This window comes from Lolium rigidum, chromosome 5 (assembly GCF_022539505.1).
Source record: "Lolium rigidum isolate FL_2022 chromosome 5, APGP_CSIRO_Lrig_0.1, whole genome shotgun sequence".
Taxonomy (NCBI): Eukaryota; Viridiplantae; Streptophyta; class Magnoliopsida; order Poales; family Poaceae; genus Lolium; species Lolium rigidum.
Window position 1 is genome coordinate 92,369,192 of NC_061512.1, and position 20,223 is coordinate 92,389,414.

Genomic DNA, 20,223 nt, shown 5'->3' on the forward strand with positions numbered 1-20,223 from the left:
CTTTATCTTTCATCTAGTAGAATTGTTAGGGTTTGTGTTTTTATCTATCATCTAGTTTATCATAGTGTGTCAGCTTTTGTTACTCCGAGTCCACATAGCGTACAGTGTGCCTGTTCCCAACCATAGACACAGCCTATCGATATAAGTGACTAGGAACTTCCCCAGAAGAGACTAGTTTTACCGCTCGACAGGCAGATCATTAGGATTTTGGTGCATTGCATATCTTGTTGGCCGTGTTATCAAGGAGTTGAGTCATAAAATCAAAAAAAGAAAAGAGAAAATAGAAAAGAAGCAAAAAGAGCTACATAGCTGCGTGTGTTATACAAAAAGAAAAATCCAAAAAGAAAAGTGAAGTGCTAGATGAATCAAGTGAAGGCCTAAGTTTTCTTTACTGCACCTGTAGTTGAGCAACCTTGTGCCTGTCTCGTTGAGCTTTGCTAGCGTCTCTCGAGTGCATTGCAACCTTTCATTCATATAGTTGCATTGCCACATTTATCGCCTTGTGTGAGTATCTTTGGTTATCTACGGTCAGCGCTAGAGCTTGTTATTGGTGCAAATAGGTAGCCTACATACAGCCCCACATATATCCTGCTTAGTTGTGTGAATGTTCTTATACCCTTGATATTCGCTTCGCTACATCCGTGCACTAGTCCGTCAATCCAAGTTGGTAAGCAATACTAATTCACTTTGGAGCGGTAAGATTTACCTTATCAGTTTTGAGTGAGTTGTGAGAGTACCACCAAAGATTTTTTTAGTGCACTAACCTACTAATCATGTCTACTTCTGAGTTTGATGTGATGCAGAAAAAGGATCCAGCCTCACCGGTTACTTGGATGGAATATGAGGCACTTCGTGATCATCTAACACGTGAACTTCGTGTTACTACGGAGACATTTGATACTGAAATTCAAGGTGTCAACTTGAAGGTCGATGAGGCTACTACGGCTATTAACACCGTTCAATCATCGATGACGACTCTTCAAGCATCTATGAATACTTTGAATCAAGCCGTCAATAAGATACGTACTATGGTACAACAACCACAACAACCGCTTGATGAAGATGGCAGCGTCAATGGAGACAATGCGGATGCTGCTGCTCAAGGCATTGGACGTGGTCGTGGTCTTCCACGTGGAGTTAATCGCGGCTTTGCTGAAATTGGAGCCCGCCGTGTACCTCCACAGCCGCAAGACGATGGTTTGGGTAAGCCCAAGTTCTCAATTCCCAGATTTGAAGGTACTACGGATGTTGAAGAATATCTTACATGGGAGCTGAAAATTGAGAGATTATGGAGATTACATGACTATACTGAAGATAGGAAGATCAAACTTGCTTCATCTGAATTTGATGGCTATGCATTGCGTTGGTGGGATGGACTTGTTCGTGCTCGTGAAGAGGATAGTGATCTGCCTATTATCACATGGCGTACTATGAAGGCGGCAATTAGAGCTCGTTTTGTTCCTACCAATTACTTGCGTTCAGTGTTTGATAAGTTGACCCAATTGAAGCAAGGTGTTATGATGGTTGATGCTTACTACATGGAGATGGAGATGCTTATGCAGCGTGCCCGTGTCCGTGAGTCTTTGGAGATGACACTACAACGTTTCCTGAATGTGCTCAAGTTTAATATCAAAGGCATTGTGCGTCGTCACAGCTACACTACAATGAATGAGCTCCTACATCATGCAAGAGAAGCTGAATCACAGTTGGCTGAAGAAGCGCAACAAAGAGGCCGTGCTACGGGAGCTGGGCGCTTCACGCCTCGTGCGCCCCCACCTACGGTGCCCGCGCCATCGACGCGCTCCGGTCCTTACTCTACTCCGTCTAGCAAGCCGGTCTCCAATGTGTCTAACGCAAAGAAGTCCGAATCTGCTGCAAGTACGAGTGGTTCTAGCATGTCTACTGCATGCAACCGTGATATGGTTTGTCATACATGTTGTGGCAAGGGTCAATTCAAGAAGGATTGTCCTAATCGCAAAGTTATGATTATTAATGAGGACAATGAGTATGAAACTGGAGACGATGTTGATCCGGATGCTCCAGAAGATGATGATTATGATGATGATGGTTTTGATGCTTATCCTTCTGAATCTCAAACTATTGTTGTGTCACAGCGTGTTCTTAATGTGCAGAGTCCTTTCCATATGTAATCAAATACAAAAAGGGCAAGGACAATGTAGTTGCGGATGCTCTTTCCCGCAAGCTCACCATCTTACTCACTCGTTTGGATGTCCATGTTTTGGGTCTTGATGAAATCAAAGACTTATATGCTTCCGATACTTTCTTTGGCCCAATCTTTGCAAAGTGTTCTAGTGATAAGGGCATCGATGATTTCTATTTACACCAAGGATTCTTGTTCAAGGGCAACAAACTGATGCGGGGTGGCCTTCGGACACCTCCACCTCAAGACCGTCAAGTGCAGCCCCACCTATCGTCGACGCTACACCATGGCCAAGGAGTCCCACAAGTGGACCAACAACACAAACCCCCGCTATATATGTCAAGGTGAACCCTTTCCTCTCTATGGTCGACCTCAACACCAACGTGAATGGTATGCTACCTCATGCCTATCATCATTGTGTCTATAGGTGCCGACATCGACAAGGACCAAGAGAGAAGGAACTCCCATGGTGCAAGGAAGAGGAGAAGAAGAAGGAAAGAAGAGAAGAAGGAAGAGGAAGAAGAGACGGGAGGAAGAGGCCCGGCCTGGCCGGTCCGAGACCCGGTCGACCGGACCCACAACCGGGCCGTCCGGTCCCAGGCCCGGTCAACCGGGCGCCCAACCGGCGCAGCTCCCTCGTACGGGCGAAGACCGGAAACCTCGCAGCTTCCCGGTTCCGACCGGTCGACCGGACCCTCGACCGGACAGCCCGGTCACGAGCCCGGTCGGACCGGACCCTTGACCGGACAGCCCGGTCACGGGCCCGGTCAGACCGGACCCCAAACCGGATCTGACGGGAATGACCCACCAAACTGCCTTAACTTATCCATTCGCGTACCTGTTCGCCCTTGCTGGCCTTGTATGCCTATATATAGACCCAAGGCACCCCCCTTACCTCTTTAGACAAGATTTAGGCTTAGAGATGACTTTGAGCTTTGTCTCCCTAGGGTTTCATCCCCTTTGTACCCAAGGCAACCCTTGAAGGATGTATGGATTTGTGAGTGTGAGATTCTAGTGCTATCCACTCTCTCTCCCACTCCTTGATTCATCTCCCTCACCGATCTCTCACTCCGGGATTCTACCGCGCGTCTCTCCCGGGTTGATTCTATTGGCGTGGTCCATCGAGCCACGGGGGTAAGTATCGATTGTATCGGGTTGGCGTGCGTGCGTGAGTTCTTCGTGTTCTTCGTGTTCATCGTGTTCTTCGCGTTCTCCCTCTCTCCCTCCTTGGATTTCGGGTCAACCGCAAGATCGGGCCACACACGGGGTCTTAGACCTCATCATATGGTATCAGCAGCCTTTGGTTTCCGCGGATTTGACCCCCCACCCATCCAATTTCGTCTCTAAAAATTTTCCCCAAAAATCCCCAAAAAAATAGCCCTAATTTGCCTCTTGACCGATCTGCGATTTGGTTGCGTTTTGAGTGGTTTTGGTCCATGGATTTGGTGTTGGAGTGCTTGATCTACCATCTCCCCAACTTTTAGCCCCCAATTCCATCATTTCCCTTCGTTTTGGTCGATTTGGCTTGATTTCGCTCAAGAACAGGAGAGAGAAAATCTGTGCCCCGCGAAATCCGGTCGACCGGGCTCCAACCGGGCCAGTGACCGGACAGCCTGGCACCAGGGCCGGTCAACCGGCCGCCTGACCGGGCGCCAACCGGGCGCCAACCGGGCGCCAACCGGGCGCCAACCGGGCCAGAACCCGGTCAACCGGGCTGTAGACCGGGCAGGCCGGTCCAGGGCCTGGTCAACCGGGCGGAAACCGGACGCCACCTCCACCGCCACCTCCGCCAACCACCGCCACCCTCTCCGCCGCCGGCAAGCACCGCCACCCTCCCCAAACCACCGGGAAACATCACCGCGGCTCCATAACCTCCGCCGCAACCGCAAGGGCGTCGACACCACCCACCACCGGCTTACCACCGCAACCGCCGCCAAGCTACTTTGACCGTTTTCTTCCGCTAACTTGTGTTTCCTTGTTCCGGTTTGAGTGCCTTGTTTGTGAAACTAACACGCAGCTCCGAAGCAAGCGACGACATCCGAGGCACCCGGACTTGCAACCGTACTCTTGACATCACCACCTTCATCGCAAGTTGTGTGTTCCGACACCGCCTAACATCTAGGTATAACTTGCACCCCACCTTGTAACCCCTCTTCTTTTGCGATCTATCCTATCGAGCATTGCTTATTGAGTGTTGCGAGACATTGCACGTGGCCCCGATTGTGAGGTGTGTGTGTAGTGTGGAGTCAAGCTTCTAAGCAAAACTCGTGTGGCAAGATAGCAAGAGCGAGCTAACGCTAACATAGGGCGAGAAAAAGCCGCCAAAGCACCAAAAGAGTGCAAGTGCCATCATACATACAAAAGTGTACAAAGTGCCTCCATAGATACAAAAGAGTGCAAGTGCCACCATATACAAAAGAGTGTCATAAGCTTTTAAGCAAAAGAGAGATAAGAGAAGAGAGGCCACGTGTGAATCTTGTTGTCTCTTCCTTGCAACCGAAGCTTTGATCTCTTCTTGTGTTAGTGTGACACCGAGCACCCTTGCTTAAGGGCTTCATACACTTTTCCGCTCATTCCTTGGTCGCACTAACCCCGTTCATCTCGTGTGTGTGTTCCACATCTTTTCCGTGTTTATAGTGATCATCGCTTTAACATTTGATTTTTGGATTTCCACCACTCTTGACAATACACTTGATTTCGGATTTCGTCTTTTGGCTTTCCACCACACTCACCTACCACCATATTTGCTAGCTTTTGCGTGTGTCTTTGTGTGAGTGCCCGATACAATTGTTCTAACTCTCGGTTTGTTGGATCACCCCAATCTTGTCATACCACGGTAAGATTGCGAGGTAGTCTCCTTCCACTAACATACACCATATAGATACCATCGTGCTAACATGGATAGCGAAGATGAAGATACGGAGGAGTACATGGAGCACTTCGAGGAAGATACCTCCTCAAGCACCGCGGATGTGGAGGAACATGTGGAGCTCTACTCCGACTATGGCTCCCCAAGCATCACCGACATCTCCGACATCGAGGAGCTCGACAACGACCATGGCTCCCCAAGCATCACCGACATCTCCGACATCGAGGAGCTCTACATCGACAATGGCTCCTCAAGCATGGATGACATGGTGGAGCACCACTTTGAGGACGACTTCGACGAGCTCTACATCGACAATGGCTCATCAAGCATGGACGGCATGGTGGAGCAACGCCACACCTACGACATCGACACCATGGCGGAGCCTCACCTAGTCACCTACTTGGCCAATGGAGCTACATATGAAGATAGAGGACCTCAACGATGGCACCATCATATGGATCATCAAGAGCGTCCCCAACATGATCACCATCGACACACTTCTTCGAGCTCCACGAGGCGCCACCATGAGAGTGCTTATGCACATGACCATCTACGGCGAGTTCATCATATGGAGCATCAAGAGCGTCCTCATCATGAGCGTCATCGACACTCTTCTCCAAGCTCCACAAGGCGCCGCAAGCAACATGCCAAGTCGCATGAGCCATCATCTCGGCATGGCAAGGACCGTCATCGACTCACACCATCTCATGATAGTCGTCGACCACTACCACCTCATGGTCTACATCGACATACGTCACCACATGAGCTTCGCCGCCACAAGCCACTTCATGATCGTCATCGACCAACATCTTCCACGAGTCTTCGACGACACCACTCAAGCCATGGTGATGATGCACGAAGACGAGAGCCTCGACATGAAGGCGACAAACACCATGATAGGGTGCCTACCACTCCAAGGATGGCAAGTGCACATCGAGCATACCTTCCTCATAAGGCGACTTCCACCTCTTGTGCCACCACCACAATGGCCTCTACCTCGTCACGTGCCTATGGACTCCGATGCTACAAGTGCAAGCAACAAGGCCACCCTCCACGGGAATGTCCCAATCTCCTATGTGAGGTGTGCAAGGCCAAGGGTCACGTGGCATGGCAATGCACAACGCCAAGTGCCAAGACGCTCTACTTCGACAAGCTACAAGCACAAGCCACCAAGAAGCCTTTAGCGCCCACACTTCAAGATAAAGAACGCCAAGGTGAACTCAAGGGCGAAGTTGAGCCGAGCCTAGCTCTCATCAACACCACGGCGCCACCGCTTGAGGATAACTTGGGAGGCGATGGAGTTGAGCATGGTGAGCATGGGATTCTCCCTTCACCTACGGAGGCGCATGGAGTTGAGATGGTTGAGCATGGGAACTTCCCTTCAACCAAGGAGGCGCATGGAGATGAGAAAGTCGAGCCTACTCCTATATGCTTGATCGATGAGTTGGTACCAATCCCATGTGAGCATGAGAGCTACTTAGCCCACTTGAGTGAGAGTGATAGTGAGTTGAGTGACTTCCACCCCATATGTGAGTTTGAGTGCTTCCGTTTGGAGGACATGAGTGATACACAAAGTGAGTTGAGAGAGGTAGATGATAGGTCCATGGAGGACATCGCTTTTGCTAACACATTAACCTCTCCCTCGTTTGTGTCTTCTTATGTTGCACTAGGTTCCACGGAGGATGAGTTCCCGCTCATGGAGACGATGTACATGGTGCATGAAGATGATGACATCTCACCATGCTTGCTCCAAGATGGACATGTCGACCACATGGATCCTCCTACTTCCACAACACCTACCTCAAATGAGTCGGCCTACAAAGGTAACAACATAGGTGTTGATGATACCATGATCCCACTAGTGGACATGATGACTTATGAGTGCATGCATGATCTCGATGATCCATTTGCTACTTCACATGCTACTTTCACTTTCCCATGTGATGCTTTGCTTGATAACATTGTTGATCATGTGGAATTGATTGCTTGTGATACCATGACCATGCCATGCTATGAGAGCTTCACATTTTCCCCGCTTGCTTGCAATGATAATGATTATGATCATGCTAGTGTTGTGACACCCTTGATGAACACTTGCTCTTTACATAGGGTTGTCGACAACAATGATAACATGTTGAACTTGCTTTGCCCAAAATGTTTGCACTACTCCATGATCCTTGCATCCAAGATTTTGAACAATTGCTCTTTCTTATGCTTGGTATGCAAAAATGCTTATTTCATTGTCCATGAGATGGCCCCCATAGCCTTCTCTATTTTTGATGATCATGAGTTACCACATGCCATGAATACACCTTCTTGCCATATGCACCATCGCCAGAAAAGAGGGGTGAGGTTTAGGGTTTAAGGTTATTTCAAACTACTATAACAAGCAATCATGGCAATAGCACAAGAATTAGGCAAGATCACTATGTATCACACTTAATTTAACAAAAGTTTTTGTTGGTTCCAAATTTTGGAACTAGGGAAATTCATTTGTTTTGTTTTGAAAATTTGGGATGTTACATCCTCTACCACCTCAAGCCGCAAGAGATGAAGGCATCTGTCCTCGCCGAAGGAATTTGGAAGATGAAGAGAACATGTTCGGCAAGCTGAAGTTCAACATGCCAAAGTTCAAAGGTGAAGGCGATGCCGAGGCCTACCTCTCATGGGCACTCAAGGTTGACAAGATCTTCCGCATCCACAACTACTCCGGTGCCAAGAAAGTGGCCATGGCATCTCTTGAGTTTGAAGATTACGCCAACACTTGGTGGGATCAAGTACTCACTCTAAGGGAAGAAAAGGGTGAACCACCAATTGACACTTGGGAAGAGATGAAGGAAGAGATGCAAGCTCGCTTTGTCCCAACACACTACATGACCGACCTCTTCAACAAACTCCAAAAATTGAAGCAAGGCACCAAGACCGTTGAGGAGTTCTACAAGGAGATGGAGTTAACTATGATGCGAGCCAACATCCAAGCGTCTGAGAACCAAACCATCGCTAGATTCTTCAGTGGACTCAACTACCCCATCAAGAGAATTGTGGAGTTCCAACAATATTCCAACATGGTTGAGTTGGTTCACCAAGCCTCCAAAGCCGAGCGCCAAGTGAATGAGGACATCAAGTACTCCAAGTCCAAGTCATACTTCACCTCCAAGCTCGCTACATCAACTCCTACAACAAGTGTCAAGCCCACAGTGTCCTCTACACCATCCAAGCAACCGACTATCCAAAGTCGCATGAAGCAAACGGTGTCCTCCACCGCCTCCTCAAAGGCCTCTACGGGACCCTCTAATGTCACTTGCTTCAAGTGTGGCGCACAAGGCCACAAATCCTTTGAGTGCAAGAATACCAAGGTCATGATCACCATGGAGAACGGCGACATAGAGACGCTAAGTGAAGGTGAATACGAAGTGCTTGTCCAAGCCGCCATCGCCAATGAAGAAGATTACGATGAAGAAAATGGAGAAGACCCTCTCTTATGTGTGCATGACCCAAGCCCCTCGCTTGTGGTAACAAGGCTGCTAACAACTCAACCTCAAGTGATGAGGACATCCCATCTCTTGATACAACCGCTGTACCTACAGCGACACAAATACAAGGACCAATCACTCGAGCTCGTGCCAAACAACTGAACTATCAGGTACTTTCGTTTCTTGGAACTATTCCTCACATACACGAGAATATGATGCTGCCTAAATCAGATATGTTTGTTACTCTTAGGAATGATGGACCAACCATGGATGAGGAGGACAAGCATTGGAGCATGATCACACATGGAGGAGATGGCAGCAAACATATGAGGATTGAAGAAGACGCTGCGAGTGGAGATTTCAGAACTTTGAAGCCACCATAATTGGAGATGAAGGCATGGACGAAATATAGAGTTCTCCACTTCATAATTTCGTCCACATGAGTTCATGGTGCTGCGACACCTTTAGTTTTGGGCCAGGCCCATGTAATTTTCGCAGGATTTAAGTCAGCCACTTTTTAGAGTCCGTATTGAAGGGGGAAAGGCCTTCTAGGGTCTGGTTCGGCCACCATATGCATGGCTGGCCGAAACCCCACCTTTTCCTCCTTTAAATACCTCCATAGCCGTCACGTTTAGACTTGGATTTTGATTAGACTAAAAGTTAGCCATTGCTGCAACTCTCGTGTACTTCTTTTGAGGCCAACGCCCGTAACAAGACCGACTATTCGGAATCCCACCTTATTCAATAAAGCTTTCATCTTTCATCCGCAATATTCTGATTGCATCATTAGTTCTTACTTGTTCTCGATTTCGGTAGGAATTAAGACCCTCGTCGGTCAGCTGATCGTGCATCCGCAAGATCGGTAACTCCCGGAGATTGTCCTAGCGATTGCATTGGCGCACGAGCTTTGCACGTGTAGTCGGATCGTCAAGCACGAACTCCACCAACAAATCGACGCTATCATACTCTCATCGAAAGATCGGCCACCTTTGCCCTATCAAGTGGTATCGGATTTCAGGTTGCTCGGTGAGATTTATTGTTTTCCTAGTGTAGATTGCATCTGCCATCATACCCATAAACCACGAAAAAGCCAAAAATACTGTTAGGGTTTTTAGATCATATCGTCCCATAAAACCCCTGCCACGCCTTGCATTGTCTTTTCAGTTTTGCATAGTTGAATTTGTGTCTGCATCTTCGTGTCGAGTTGCTGGTCTTAGCGTCTAGTTCCTTAGAGTTTCGAGTTCTAGTCATATTAGTCACGCCGCCGTCGCCCACTCGCACCATACGCAGATCACCGCCATATACACCCACCATATACTTCCGCCACCGCCAGATACACCCACCATATACTTCCGCCACTGCCATATACACCCTGCCATATACTTCCGCCATTGCCATATACACCCTGCCACATACATCCGTATCCACCATATACCCTGTGTCCTACCGCGACAAGGATTCGTGTTGTTTCTCTGCCGCGACAGAGCCCGTGTCGAATTAGGTTTTATTGTTTTTCCTGCTTAGTTGTTACCTTCTAATATCATCTTGCGCTGCAGAAAAATTTCCGTGAGATAAGTTTCGGCCGCCAGTAAAGAATTGGAAGGAGAGCAAAAAAAAAAAAAAAAAAAAAAAAAAAAAAAAAAAAAGAGTCTGGAACCGCCTCCGAAAAAATTTTCTGGCTACATTGGTTTTTCAACTTGGCGATCACTTTTCGCCACTGGCCGTTATAGCGACATTTTTTTGGCGCCTGCGCGCTTTTCAGAGCACTTTCCAGAAATTTCGACAAAAAAAATTTTCTGAGGCTACACTGTTTTTAGACCTTGGGGATCAGTTTGAGACACTTGCTATCATAGTGATTTTTCGCACCTCGCGTCGCCACATCATCGCCACCTCATCGCTGCTAGTTGCTTGTGTGCCGCGCCGTGACCTCGTTAGTGTTCTAGGCTCGCGTCTCTAGTACGGTCTAGCCTAGGACCAAGCACAGTACCGTTGTTGAGCATACTTTCAATACTGCATCGCTGTTTTGACAATTGCTGTTTTGCTACCATATATAAGCCATCCTACAGCTCCACATATTGTCTCCACGTGCACTGTGTCGACCCCAGGTAATCGCTTTGGCAATCTTTGGAGAAGCTGATCTTTGTTGGTTGTCGTATCACCTTCCTCCTGTTTGGTAAGAACTTGTAAGAGCTTTGTATTTTGCTTGACGAATTGCGCGTGAACCACCATATTCCGTAGTTTCTAGGCATATACATTTGTGCTTTTTGAGTACTAACCATGTCAGGACCTACACCGACCGCTGTTGACCCGGCCAAGATGACGAGTGAGGAGTTGCATGCTCACTTCACCCACCTTTTGGGTGGGCATGCACGCGACACCGAGGCGCGCATTGGTGACGTAGATGCCAAACTCACCGACGCGTCCGGACAAGCCGGATGGCCTCGAGGCAGCTTTCAACACCAAGCTCGACGCCAAGTTCCGGGAGTTGTTGACTCGGTTACCGCCGCCTCGCGCCAACGTGCAACGCCGCGCACGCCGCGTTCCTCGTGCGGACATTCCTGCAGGTACCGCTCCTGCCGCAGCGAGCCGCACATGACGCGCCTTCCGATGAAGGCTACGAAGATTATGAAGGGGACGCGGACGAGCAGGTAGATGAGAACGCATCGGAGGACGAGGAAGTCCAACAACCTGCACTCGGTCGTCCACGGCAGACTCGAACCGCCACGCTCGACCGCCTCCACGCCCGGTACGTAATGATGATGATCATGTTGCTAAACCGAAGCTGAATATTCCGCCATTTGAGGGTAGATATAATCCCGATGCATATCTTACATGGGAATTGGAAGTAGAACAACGCTTTGCATGTTTAAAATACCCCGATCACTTGCGTGTTAGTGCTGCTACTTGTGAGTTCACGATTTTGCATCTATTTGGTGGTCTCGAATATTGTAGAACACATGCAGCAAATATCCCTGCTACTTGGACTGGGTTAAAACTTGCTATGCGTACTCGTTTTGTTCCTCCACATTATCAACGTGATTTGCTGAAAAAATTGTCTCGTTTAGAACAAGGAAAAAATTCTGTAGAAGACTATTATCAAGAATTGCAAACCGGCATGATTCGCTGTGGTATTGTAGAGGATAATGAGGCTATGCTTGCACGTTTCTTTGGTGGTTTGAATAAAGAGATTCAGCATATTTTAGATTATAAGGAGTACAACACTATTACTCGCTTGTTTCATCTTGCTTGCAAAGCTGAACGTGAAGTGCGGGATCGCCAACCACCATGGAGAAGAACTAATGTTTCCGCAGGTCGTACATCGTCATGGTCTCCGCGACAATCGGCGCCACAATCTCGTGGTACTGCACCAGCACCTACTACCTCCAAGTACACCGCGCCTGCATCACGAGCACCTCCCGCCTCCACACCAACACCATCGGCTGGTCCTCCTCGGAGTTCATCTTCCATGGCCTCCACGGGGAAGACGCGCGACATTCAATGTCGCAAATGCTTGGGATTTGGTCACATAGAGAGAGAATGCGGAACCAAGCGTGTGATGTTGGTGCGTGAAGATGGAGAATATGATTCTGCAAGTGACTTTGATGAAGATACATTGGCCCTTATTGCTGCACGTGATGGTGCCAACTCTGATTCTCGAGAGAGAGATGGAGGTAATGGAAGCCGACACTGCCGATCGAGTACAGGAGCTTAGTTGCACAGCGTGTGTTGAGCGTGCAATTGAGCAAAGCTGAGCATGATCAACGCCACAATCTGTTCCAAACAAGAGGCGTTGTAAAAGAGCGAGCTATAAGGATCATCATTGATGGAGGGAGCTGCAATAATCTGGCTAGCGTTGACATGGTGGAGAAGCTTTCTCTTCCTACAAGACAGCGCACACATCCATACTACATACAATGGTTTGAGAGCTCTCGGAAGCTCAAGGTAACAAGAACTACACGTGTGCATTTTACCATTGGTACATATTCTGATTTTGTGGATTGTGAAGTTGTACCTATGCAAGCTTGTTCTTTGTTACTTGGTAGACCTTGGCAATTTGATAGAGAATCTGTTCATAATGGTAAAACTAATCAGTATTCTCTTATGCATGATGGAAAGAAAATTGGTCTCAAACCTATGACTCCTGAACAAATACTAAAAGATGATCTTGCTAGAGCTAGTAGAGTAAAAAACGAGGAGAAACTTAAGAGTGAGAATCAGATTGTTGCTGCAGATTTTGTTCCACCTAAGACTAATACTAAATCTGATTCGAACCATGCTACTGAAATTCGTTTGAAAAATCCTTGTTTGCTTGCTAGCAAATCTGATATTGCTGAACTTGATGTGGACACTACTCAATGCTATGCTATCATTTGCAAAGAAGTTCTGTTTTCATTTGAGGATATGCCTCCTTCTTTTCCACCCGCGGTTGCTAACCTTTTGCAGGAATTCATTGATGTGTTCCCACAAGATGTTCCCCCTGGACTACCACCTATCCGTGGTATAGAACACCAGATTGACTTGATTCCAGGAGCGTCGCTGCCCAACCGTGCACCATACCGTACCAATCCTGAAGAGACGAAAGAGATTCAGCGACAAATTCAGGTTCTACAAGATAAAGGTTACATTCGTGAGTCTCTTAGCCCATGTGCTGTTCCTATTATCTTGGTACCTAAGAAGGATGGTTCTTCACGCATGTGTACTCGATTGTAGAACTATTAATAATATTACCATTCGATACCGTCATCCAATACCTCGTTTAGATGATATGCTTGATGAATTGAGTGGTTCTCGTTATGTTCTCTAAAGTTGATTTGCGTAGTGGTTACCACCAGATTCGTATGAAATTAGGAGATGAATGGAAAACAGCGTTTAAAACTAAGTTCGGCTTATATGAGTGGTTAGTAATGCCCTTTGGTTTAACTAATGCACCTAGTACCTTCATGAGACTCGATGAACGAAGTTTTACGTGCTTTTATTGGACGTTTTGTGGTGGTATACTTTGATGATATTCTGATTTATAGCAAATCTTTGGAGGAACATTTGGATCATTTACGTGCTGTTTTCCATGCTTTACGTGATGCACGTTTGTATGGTAATCTTGAGAAGTGCACCTTTTGCACCAATCGAGTTGCGTTTCTTGGCTATGTTGTTACTGCGCAGGGAATTGAAGTTGATCCAGCCAAGATTGAGGCAATTGAGAGTTGGCCGCAGCCAAAGACGGTCACACAAGTGAGGAGTTTTCTTGGCCTCGCTGGTTTCTATAGGCGCTTTGTCAAAGATTTTGGATCCATTGCTGCGCCGCTGAATGAGCTTACAAAGAAGGATGTGCCCTTTGTGTGGGGCGATGCACAACAAGACGCCTTCATGATTCTCGAAAGATAAGTTAACACATGCTCCATTACTCCAACTTCCTGATTTCAATAAGACTTTTGAGCTTGAATGTGATGCTAGTGGAATTGGTTTGGGAGGTGTGTTGTTACAAGAGGGCAAACCTGTTGCATATTTTAGTGAAAAATTGAGTGGGCCTAGTCTGAACTATTCTACTTATGATAAAGAATTATATGCGCTGGTTCGGACATTAGAAACTTGGCAACATTATTTATGGCCTAAAGAATTTGTTATACATTCTGATCATGAATCTTTGAAGCATATTCGTAGTCAAGCTAAGTTGAATCGTCGCCATGCAAAGTGGGTTGAATTTATTGAATCTTTTCCTTATGTTATTAAACACAAAAAGGGTAAAGATAATGTTATTGCTGATGCTTTGTCGCGCCGTTATACTATGCTATCTCAACTTGACTTCAAGATTTTTGGATTAGAAACAATAAAGGAACAATACTTGAACGATGCTGATTTTAAAGATGTGTTGCTGAATTGTAAAGATGGTAGAACATGGAACAAATTCGTCCTCAATGATGGATTTGTGTTCCGTGCTAACAAGCTATGCATCCCAGATGGTTCCGTTCGTCTTTTGTTGTTGCAGGAGGCGCATGGAGGAGGATTGATGGGACACTTTGGTGTGAAGAAGACGGAAGATGTACTTGTCTGCACACTTCTTTTGGCAACGTATGCGTCGAGATGTTGAGAGATTTGTGGCACGCTGCACTACATGTCAAAAAGCTAAGTCTCGACTTAATCCACATGGTTTATATATGCCTCTTCCTGTTCCTAGTGTACCTTGGGAGGATATTTCTATGGATTTCGTTTTGGGTTTGCCTCGTACACGAAGGGGAGGGATAGTATCTTTGTTGTTGTGGATAGGTTCTCTAAGATGGCACACTTTATTCCATGTCACAAAACTGATGATGCTACACATGTTGCTGATTTGTTCTTTCGCGAAATTGTGCGTTTACATGGTGTGCCAAATACTATTGTTTCTGATCGTGATACTAAGTTTCTTAGCCACTTTTGGAGATGTTTATGGGCTAAGTTGGGGACTAAATTGCTGTTTAGTACTACATGTCATCCCCAAACTGATGGACAAACTGAAGTAGTAAATAGAACTTTATCTACTATTCTGCGGGCTGTTTTGAAGAAGAACTTAAAATTGTGGGAAGAATGTTTACCTCATGTTGAATTTGCTTACAATCGTTCGCTGCATTCTACCACTAAGATGTGCCCATTTGAGATTGTTTATGGTTTTGTACCACGTGCACCTATTGATTTGTTGCCTTTACCATCTTCTGTGCAACATAATTTGGATGCTACAAACCGTGCTGAATTGATACTAAAATTGCATGAGACTACTAAAGACAACATAGCACGCATGAATACTAAGTATAAAATTGCTGGGGATAGAGGAAGAAAACATGTTGTGTTTGATGTTGGTGATCTTGTTTGGTTGCATTTGCGCAAAGATCGTTTTCCTGAATTGCGCAAGTCAAAACTAATGCCACGCGCTGCTGGTCCTTTTAAGGTGTTAGAGAAAATAAATGATAATGCATATAAACTTGAGCTTCCTGCAGAATTGGGTCCGGTTAGTCCTACATTTAACATTGCAGATTTGAAGCCTTACTTTGGTGAAGAAGAGGAGTTTTCGTCGAGGACGACTTCAATTCAAGAAGGGGGCATGATGAGGACATCCCATCTCTTGATACAACCGCTGTACCTACAGCGACACAAATACAAGGACCAATCACTCGAGCTCGTGCCAAACAACTTGAACTATCAGGTACTTTCGTTTCTTGGAACTATTCCTCACATACACGAGAATATGATGCTGCCTAAATCAGATATGTTTGTTACTCTTAGGAATGATGGACCAACCATGGATGAGGAGGACAAGCATTGGAGCATGATCACACATGGAGGAGATGGCAGCAAACATATGAGGATTGAAGAAGACGCCTGCGAGTGGAGATTTCAGAACTTTGAAGCCACCATAATTGGAGATGAAGGCATGGACGAAATATAGAGTTCTCCACTTCATAATTTCGTCCACATGAGTTCATGGTGCTGCGACACCTTTAGTTTTGGGCCAGGCCCATGTAATTTTCACGAGGATTTAAGTCAGCCACTTTTTAGAGTCCGTATTGAAGGGGGAAAGGCCTTCTAGGGTCTGGTTCGGCCACCATATGCATGGCTGGCCGAAACCCCACCTTTTCCTCCTTTAAATACCTCCATAGCCGTCACGTTTAGACTTGGATTTTGATTAGACTAAAAGTTAGCCATTGCTGCAACTCTCGTGTACTTCTTTTGAGGCCAACGCCCAGAACAAGACCGACTATTCGGAATCCCACCTTATTCAATAAAGCTTTCATCTTTCATCCGCAATATTCTGATTGCATCATTAGTTCTTACTTGTTCTCGATTTCAGGTAGGAATTAAGACCCTCGCTGGTCAGGCTGATCGTGCATCCGCAAGATCAGTAACTCCCGGAGATTGTCCTAGCGATTGCATTGGCGCACGAGCTTTGCACGTGTAGTCGGATCGTCAAGCACGAACTCCACCAACAAATCGACGCTATCATACTCTCATCGAAAGATCGGCCACCTTTGCCCTATCATCAAGCTATGGAAGACCAACGGTGCAACATCTTCCAAACCCGTGCCGGTATTGGTGGCAAGTCAATCAAGGTCATCATCGACGGGGGAAGTTGTCACAACCTCGCAAGCACCGAATTGTGTGAGAAGCTCAACCTAATGCTTCGCAAGCATCCTCATCCTTACCATGTCCAATGGCTAAGTGACAAGGGCAATGTCAAGATACAACATACCGTCACCGTCAACTTCAAGATCGGCCCCTATGAAGATACTAATGAGTGTGACGTGGTGCCCATGACGGTGTGCCACATGTTGCTTGGCCGCCCATGGCAATTTGAAAAGAAGGCTATACATGGTGGACACTCCAATGCATACACCTTCACGGTCAAGGATAAGAAGTTTGAGCTTCGCCCAATGACTCCTAGCCAAATCATCGCGGATAATGCGAAAGCTTTAGCAAGGGCACAACAACACAACCACCATAGTGAGTTGAGAGGAGAGGGAGCGACCCACCAAAAGGAGAGTGAGCGCCACAAGACCTATATGAGTGAGAGAAAGAGCGTCCTCCTAGCCACCAAAAGCGAGCGGAGAGAAGTGCAAGAAAACCCATCCACCACATTGCAATATGTGCTCATTTGCAAGGGACCGTCTTCGGAGACTAACGACTTAACCAACATTCCTTCGTCTTTGTTGTCTCTTTTGAAGGAGTTTCAAGACGTCTTCCCCGACGAGCTACCTCATGGACTTCCACCGCTTCGGGGCATCGAGCACCGCATCGACCTCATACCCGGCGCTCCCCTTCCAAACCGAGCCGCCTACCGCACCAACCCCAAAGACACAAAGGAGATTCAACGCCAAATTCAAGATCTCCTCGCTAAAGGGTACGTTCTAGAAAGCCTTAGCCCTTGTGCCGTTCCGGTGATTCTTGTTCCTAAACCGGATGAGACGCAACGAATGTGTATGGATTGCTGCCTGATGTAGCCCCGCTCACCGACGACACTACATCAAGACCAACTAGTCCCCCAAGTGGACCGATGACTCGGGCTCGAGTTAAAGCGCTACATGATAAGGTGAACTCGCTCCTCACCACCCTTGATCTTGGTACCCCTTTGGATGGAATGCTACCTCATGCCGATGTGCTATGTGTCATTGGGTACAAGGCGCATCAAGACACCGGAGAGGAGGACAAGCCATGGTCAAGGGAAGGAGAGGAGCCTCAAGTCATGAAGATGGACATGGAGCTGGACCCGACGTCACTCGAAGCGCTCGAAGGAAGAGAAGACGCTGGCCGGTCCAGGACCCGGTCGACCGGACCCACAACCGGGCCGCCCGGTCCCAGACCCGGTCAACCGGCCGCCAACCGAATTTCCCTCAAGCTCGTACCGGAAACCAACCGGACGGAAATCTGCGAAGTTTCCGGTTGGCGACCGGTCGACCGGACCCAGGACCGGACCACCCGGTCCACGAGCCCGGTCCGACCGGCCCCACGGCCGGATCCGACGAGAAGACCCCACCAAAACTGCCTAAGTTATGTACCTTTTCGCCTTGCTGGCCATGTATGCCTATATAAGGACCCGGAACCCCTCCCTTACCCCTTAGACATAATTTTGAGCTTAAACCAACTTTGAGCTTAGTCTCCCTAGGGTTAGCATCCATCTTGGACAAGCATCCCTCTGTAATCAAGGCCATCCTTGTTGTTGATTTGGATATTGTTGAGTGAGATTCTAGTGCAAGTCACTATCTCTCCCTCACCAATCCCCTTTCTCCAACACTACTCTCTCACCGGGAATTCTGCCGCGTGCCTCTTCCGGGTGATTCTATTGGCGTGGTCCATCGAGCCACGGGGGTAAGTATCGGGTGTATCGGGTTGGTGTGCGTGCGTGAGTACCGGTGTTCCTCGTGTTCTTCGCGTTCCTCTCGCTCTCCCACCTTTTTCCCCTCGATCATTGGGTCAAATCGTGAGATCGGGCCAACCCCTAGATCTCAGATCTCATCATATGGTATCAGCAGCTCTTGGTTACCGCGATTTTGACCCTCCACCCACCTGATTTCGTTTCTAGAAAATTTTCCAAAAAATCCCCAAAAATAGCCCCAAATTGCCTTTGGACGGATCTGTGATTTGGTTGCGTTTTGAGTGGTTTTGGTCCGTGGATTTGGTGTTGATGTGCTTGATGTACTTTTTCCCCAACTTTTAGCCTCCAATTCCATCGTTTCCCGTCGATTTGCTCTTTTGGTTTTGGTTTGGGGAAGAACAGGAGAGAAAAATGCAAAACCCGGTTGAAAACCCGGTCAACCGGCCCCCAGACCGGACCGCCCAGCGCATAACCCGGCCGACCGGTCGCCAACCGGACCAGCCGGTCCACAACCCGGTCCAACCGGATCCCAGACCGGGCGCAGCTCCGCGCCCCTCCGACCTCGTCTTCGGCTACCACCACCACCACCACCATCATCGCAGGTATAACTTGCAGTTTCCCTTGTAACCCTCTTCCTTTTGCGATCTATCCTATCGAGCATTGCGTATCTAGTGTTGCGAGACATTGCACGTGACCCCGATTGTGAGGTGTGTGTGTAGTGTGGAGTAAAGCTTCTAAGCAAACACTCGTGTGGCAAGATAGCAAAAGCGAGCTAACGCTAACATAGTGCGAGAAAAAGCCGCAAAAACACAAAAAGAGTGCAAGTCGCACCATACATACAAAAGAGTACAAGTGCCACCATAGAAACAAAAGAGTGCAAAGTGCCACCATATACCAAAGAGTTACAAGCTTTTAAGCAAAAAAGAGAAGAGAGGTCACGTGTGAATCTAGTTGTCTCTCCGTTGCAACCAAAGCTTTGCCTCTCCTTGTGTTAGTGTGACACCGAGCACCCTTACATACACTTTTCCGCTCACTTTTGGTTGCACTAACCCCGCTTATCCCGTGTGTGTGTTCCACAACTTTTCCGTGTTTATAGTGATCTTCACATTGACATTTGGATTTTTGGACCTCACCCACTTTTGACAACATACTTGATCTTGGATTTTGTCTTTTGGCTTTCCACCATTCTCTCCTAACACCATATTTGCTAGCTTTTGCGTGTGGTTTTGCGTGTGTCCCCGATACACTTGATCTTGCTTTTGACTTGGTGGATGGCCTCAATACTATCTTACCTTGGTAAGAGTGCGAGGTAGTCTCCTTCCACTAACATACACAACATAGTTCTTGTCTTTCCATCATGGGATAGGAGCGGAGATGACGCAATGGATGGAGAAGTCCTCCGCAACACCGAGAGGTTGGCTACTCAACACAACCTATGGACGCAACACCCAGAGTTCAAGGAGCAACTCACACTCTTCGAGACACGCATCGATGAGCAATACGATGAAGTGGCACACAACTTCTCCGTTGTGAACCAAGACTTGGCTCTCCTTCGTGAAGCTACGGACAACTTGAATGGCCAAATGGCGGCCAATGATGCGAACATGGAGCGGCGCATGGATAGCCTCGAGCGCGCCATCACCAACTTGGGTCGTCATCACCGACACCGCTCTACTTCATCATCATCAAGCTCGTCACAAGATTACTACTCTCATGGTCGCCGTTCGTCCTCAAGCTCCTCCTCAAGGCATGAAGACCATCATCGACCTCATCGCCCACATGCTCGTCATGAAGACTCTCGCTCCAACTCTAGGCTGTCACACCCCAACTTTTGCAACCTTGTTTAGTTGTCCATAGTGCAAAAATCAGGGGGAACAAAAACTTT